This window comes from Sorex araneus, chromosome 1 (genome assembly GCF_027595985.1).
Source record: "Sorex araneus isolate mSorAra2 chromosome 1, mSorAra2.pri, whole genome shotgun sequence".
NCBI classification, from domain to species: Eukaryota; Metazoa; Chordata; class Mammalia; order Eulipotyphla; family Soricidae; genus Sorex; species Sorex araneus.
The window spans coordinates 134,264,881-134,271,236 of NC_073302.1; positions in this window are offsets into that span (position 1 = coordinate 134,264,881).

Here is a 6,356-nt window from a genome sequence, read left to right on the forward strand (position 1 = left end):
AACTTACAAGTTCCAGTACATAAATGTGTGAGGATTGTTACCTCTCTGTATGCATCATGAGGATTAAACCGAAGAAAACCAAATATAGTACCACAGCATGCCATGTGAAAATATATGATTTTCATGTTTTTCAAATTGTTAGGTTCCCACTAAACTTTGGACATGGCAGTCTCCCAGTGGACAGTTCCACAACGAAATTGACCACATCATATTCAATAGAAGGTTTTGCCTGACCGATGTTGCTGTTGTCCCAAAATTCCAAACAGGATCAGACCTCCATTTCCTTCGTGTGAAATTCTACATCACAGAGCAGGGAGAAAGGTCTGCAAAGTTTAAGTTTAAGAGGAGAACTCCCAGAGTGACCACCAATTGGGAGCTCTTTGGCACTATTGTGGCAATGTGGGAAGATGCCGTCATTGACAACATCGACGAGGAATACGATCGACTGGTTCAGCACCTCCATGATTGTGCAAAGAATGCCAAGAGTGGGAAAGCCACAAACAGACACCTGTCTTTAGAAGCTCTCAAGCTCATTCACCAACGTGGTTTGGCACCAACCTCAGGCAACCACAAGCTAATGTCCGAGCTTGCAAAGCTTGCATAGAAGCGATAAAGGAAGACCTCAAAGAGAGAAGAGCAGCAGTGTTGGCCAATGCGGCAGAGGCCGGGAAAAGTATTCACAATGCTCGCCTGTTCTTCGCCAACTACAGACCAAGATGACTGCCCTCTGACATCCTGATGGATCTATCACATCTTCCAGAAGGACAATGGAGAGGATTATTCACGACTTCTACTCGGATCTCTTTGACAGCCACGTCCACCTGCCCACATACCAAATTCTGCAGGATGGATATGTCGTTCCCAATGTCTTCCCTTCTGAAATCCGACACACCATTTCAACAGTAAGGATGCGTACAGAACCCGGTCCAGACAAGGTCAGACTCGAACACCTGAAGAATCTGCCGCCAGTACTCATCGATACACTGGCTCACTCTTCACAAGCTTCCTGTTGGTATGCAAGGATCCATCCCAGTGGAAAATCAGCAGGACCATTTTGCTATACGAGAAGGGTGATATCCATGACATCGGCAACTAGTGCCCAATCTGCCTGTTGTCCGTCGTCTACAAGTTGTTCACTCGAGTCATCCTGAATAGAATAGGCAGAACACTAGATAAAGGACACCCATATGAGCAAACTGGGTTCTAAAAAGGATTCAGCACAATCGACCATATCCACACAGTGACCAAGCTCGTTGAATTTTCTCGAGAGTTCAAGATGCTTCTCTGTCTAACGTTCATCAATTTAAAGAAGGCCTTCGATTCTATTGAGACTGAAGCAGTCATCGAAGCCCTAGCCAAACAGGGGATTCAAACTCAGTACATCAAGATCCTCCATTAGCTGTATTATGGATTCACCACCAGGACCTCACCATTCTAAAAGGAAGTGAGCATTGACATAAAGAGAGGGGTTCAGCAGGGTGATACCATTTCACCGAAACTCTTCAGTGCCACCCTCAAGAACGTCATCCAACGACTGGAATGGAAAGAAATGGGAGTAACGATAGACAGTTGGCAACTACACCAATCCGCTTCACTGATGACTTCATTCTAATAACACCAAACATTAGCCAAGCAGCACAAATGCTGGCCGACTTCTACCCAGAGTGTAGTAAGGTTGAACTGCAGTTGAATCTCACCAAAACAATGTTCATGAAAAACGAACTAGTCCCTGATGTTTCATTTACTCTCAACGAAATGAACATCTCCAAATGCAGTAGCTATGTGTACCTTGGTCGGGTATTCAACATGAGGAACGACTTGGCGCCAGAACTGCGCAGAAGGAAGAGAGCAACATGGGACGCCTTCAAGAGCATCAAATAAGTGGTTAAGAGGACCAAGAACCTCTGTCCCCAGGAACATCTTTTCAACTCCACTGTTCTTTCTGTACTAACATATGCCTCAGAGACCTGGGACCTATGAAAACAGGATGAGAACACTATTCGGGTATCCTAAAGAGGAATTGAAAGAGCTATGCTTGGAGTATCACATTTCACTCAAGTGAGAGAAGGAATCCAGAGTTCCAACCTCCGTCAATGATCAAGAATCAGGGACGCTGTCTAGTTTGCCAAAACATCAAAAATCAGATAGGCAGGACACTTAATGCGATTCAGAGATGACCACTGGACTAGAGCTGTTACCGACTGGATTCCACGGGACGTCAAAAGACCTCGTGGCTGCCCACCTATGAGATGGTCAGACTTCTTCATCAAAACCCTGTATGAATGGTTTGAGGCTTTTCCTGTTCCTGGAGCAAGCAGATACCATTGGGCTACACTAGCACTCGACAGGGACAAATGGAGACGTTACTGGCATCCACTCGAGAAAATTGAAAATCAAGGGGATGACAAGTGATACAAGTGATACAAGGTTCCCTCAGACATAAGCCATGAAAACACCTTCACTTGCCGTTACATCTAGAAAATTTTATATGTAGAAGTCAGCTTCATCTAACCATACTCTTAGCGTCATACCAATTCTAAAGAAAATAAGACTCATTGTTGTTTCATGCCACAGAATATCAATCAGGATGAACTTCCATATTCTCAGCCTGTAGATCTCATATGATTTCAGCTAAAGAAGAACTCTAAAAGACAACATCTGGTGACAAGATTTCGAATTCATTCAGAACAACAAGTTAATGTTTCAATTTTAATAACAATTGCTAGTTCAATAACCTGGTAAGTGCTAAAGGTTAATAATATCTGGTAGGTGCTAATATGTTAAAGGGATGAATAAAGGACCAAATGAATGTGTTGCAGGAAGTTATTATTAATCTTAAATCCATATTAAAAATTACAAGAAGTTATGAGAAAGAGAAGTAGAAAGTCGGGGAGAGAATTGTTGAGAAAACTGGCAGGAGGCAAATATTAGAAAAACATGAAGTGGACCAACAATTGTGAGCCAAGAATAGGAACTGCCACTTGCTAATATGGATAATATGGAGTATAGAAGCAAGAAAGATTTTGATTACGTTTAAAATTCCTGGAAAACCTTGAGTCCAAAGTTTTTTGAGACTCTCTTCTTTACTGATCTTATTCTTTTGATGTGCAAACAAAGCCTATTGGCCTGCCAGTCAAATAAATCCTAATGGTAAAATTGGCTCTGTTTGACTTCTTTTTTGATGTTGTTAAGTTAAACATTTGAAATTCATTTCCATTTAAAAGGACAGACTCCAATCTAAATGGTATAACCAAAATGACTTCAAAAAAAAAAAACAGGAACTAGTGTCATTTACTGGATGCATTAAAAGTTCAATTTCAAATGGCTGAGAAAGGGGAGGTCTTATCTTCAATTGCATAGTCTGAGTACGACTTGAAGAAAATTGTCTCCAGTGGTCTTAGGTATGGCCAAAATGAAAAACCCTTCACTGAGCTAAAACGGGTTTATAGAATGAGGACCATGGGAAACTAAAGGCATTAGCAAATGGAAGTATAAGGCAGTGGAAATAATGAGTGAACACGGAGGAATTCAGTCTACAGACAAGTGAAGTAAGTACACAGAGAAAGACAAAGCCAAGAACTCATGCAGTTCCTTAAAGTTATACAGAGTGAAATGCCTATTGTCTCTCTAGAGTCCACTTTAGGTCCCTGACACCAGGCTGTCACTCACATTTTCAGTGACCCAGAAATGCCCTCATTTCCTTTTAATTAACTGTTCCTTGATTTTAGGATGGTTTCACTGAAACAGATTTCCCTCTTTGAAAAATGAACTGAAACATTCAAGTTTTCCAAATGCAGAATAGCAGGTAAGCATATGACTGGTTTGATGCATCACATAACACATTTCTATTTTAAAAATAAATTCAAAAGTACATGTGCACAATATTTTCCCTTGTTTGAGCATTTACATGTCCTAAGAGATAAATTTCTTTCCTCTCATTTTGTTAATGAATATTAGCCAATAGTTGAATAATTGCATGGATTACTGGAGTTTCTAATAAAGATCAATTCTATGCCAAGCCCTGTGAGAAATATTCACTATTTTCCAGAGTTTCCCACAAGAGAAACATACATATCTCAAATGTAGATTGTTGCATTGAGTTGGAACCTACTCAAACTAGGTTAAAGGAAAAAATACTAGGAAAATACTGGGGCATTTCATGGAACTAAAAGAGAGGAAACTAGATCTCACAATGGCAGAAATCATAAAAGTTTAAAAACTAAAGAACATCTCTGTTTTACTCCTCTCTCAACCCCTTCCTCCCCCACCTGTCACACAAAGGTATATACAAATCAGTGTCAGTTTCTTTACTCCTGTTTTCTATAAATAGTCGGTATGGGCTTTTTCTATGCTTGTTGAAGAAAATGGCGTTACCCAGTGAGCATGAGTTTCTAGTTCATGAAGTGAGCAAAGATTGTCTCGAATCACTATACTCTGAGCACATATCCCTGTTGAGATTGAGTTTATCAATCAGCTGGTATCACAAAGAATCAGGCATATATGACAAGACTTCTAAAGTGGTGTTATGGCAGAATGAGAGCAACCTATGCCTGAGCTGGCAAACTGCTTTGCAAACCTTCCACACACGGAAAACAAAGATGTTTAAAACCAGTAGAGTGATAAGAATTATGATAAAATGATAGACTAGGCACTGACAAGCACAGACAAGCAGATCAATCAAATATCACAGAAAAAGCTTTATCTTCATACGGCCTGGGCTGCCTGAGAGACATATGCCTTCCTCTGTCTGAAGGTACAGGAAGGCAGTGTGAAACAGAATTGGAGGTGCAGGATTGAGGGGTACAAGATCATCAAGGGGTGCAGTAAATACAGTTGCCATTACTGCAGCAGACAGACCTCATCCAGTTGCAGGAGGAACAAGATGACAGAAATAACAGAAACAGCCCAGTTTCAGAAGAGATTTTTAGGAACTCAAGTATCAGGTACAGGACTAATCTCAGATATAAGCATATCAGAAAAAGAATTCAGGCTGGAGAGATAGCACTGTGGGCAGGGCGTTTGCTTTGCATGTGACCTACCGGGTTTGATTTCCAGCATTCCACATGGTCCCCTGAACACTGCCAGGAGTAATTCCTGAGTGCATGAGCCAGGAGTAATCCTTGAGCATCGCCAGGTGTGACCCAAAAAGCAAAAAAAAAAAAGAAAAAAAATTCAAAAATTTAGTATTTAAATAAGCAAGTAAAGTATATATATATGCATAATATACAAACAAATACATATATAATTAAAATTATGTCATAGCATAATCACTGTAGCACTGTCATCCCATTGTTTGTTGATTTACTCGAGCGGGCACCAGTAACATCTCTATTCCTCCCTGCCCTGAGATTTTAGCAGCCTCTCCTTACTCACCATTCCCAACAACTGGAGGCTCTTTCAGGATCAGGGGAATGAGACCTATTGTTACTGTTTTGGGCATATCGAATATACCACGGGTAGCTTGCCAGGCTCTGCCCGTGTGGCCAGGATACTCTTGGTAGCTTGCCGGGCTCTCCAAGAGGTATATATATTACTCTCTATGATTTGTTTTCTACTCTCTGAATTCAATCAAATATGGTGTGCTAATTATGGAATATGAGTAGGAAGTGTCTTATAATGTGTCTCGAGGTCCAGAAAGCAGCCTGGAGAGTGGCGGCAGTTGGGTAGTGGAGGTTGGCTGCCAGGCTGGGTCCCTTGGGTCAGGGAGGGTTCTCACCCAGCCCCTTCTGCGATTCCCCAAGAGAAAACAGCCTGCTGTGGAGTTCAGTGGCGGCTATGGGGGCCTCATTTTATACTCTGGTCTGGGAGGAGCAGCCTTGAGATCTGGTGGGTGGCCAATGAGATTATCTTGTGCCAGCAGGGTGTGGCAGGGTGTGGCTTATGGGTGTAATCCCTGGGTCACCAGAGATTGGGGGATAGCAGGCAGAGCCTCTCTTCTTCCAGTTCCATTGAGTCCAGAGTTCAAGGTCACAAAGTTCCGCATTATCTGGGTTCCATGGAACTTCATTCATGTGTGAGGCTCAGCCGGAGCATCAGGAAAGAAGCCTGGAGCATGGTGGTGGTTGGGTACTGGAGGTCAGCTGCCAGGGCTGCGTCCCTTGGGAGGCTTCTTACCCACCACCTCTGGGGCACCCGAGTGAAAATAGCCTGGTGCAGTCATAGCATAATAGAGGGAAAAAAGATAGATGAGGGCTGAGGGCAGAAGATGCTTTGAATGCAGGAATACAAGTTTAGATCCTTGAAATCACTAAAAAAATTTTAATTAAAATTTCTAAAGATAAAAAAATAAAAGAAAACTTTTTTTTTTAAAATCTGGGGGACTCAGAAATGAGTGAATATAGGGGATTAGAAAAAAC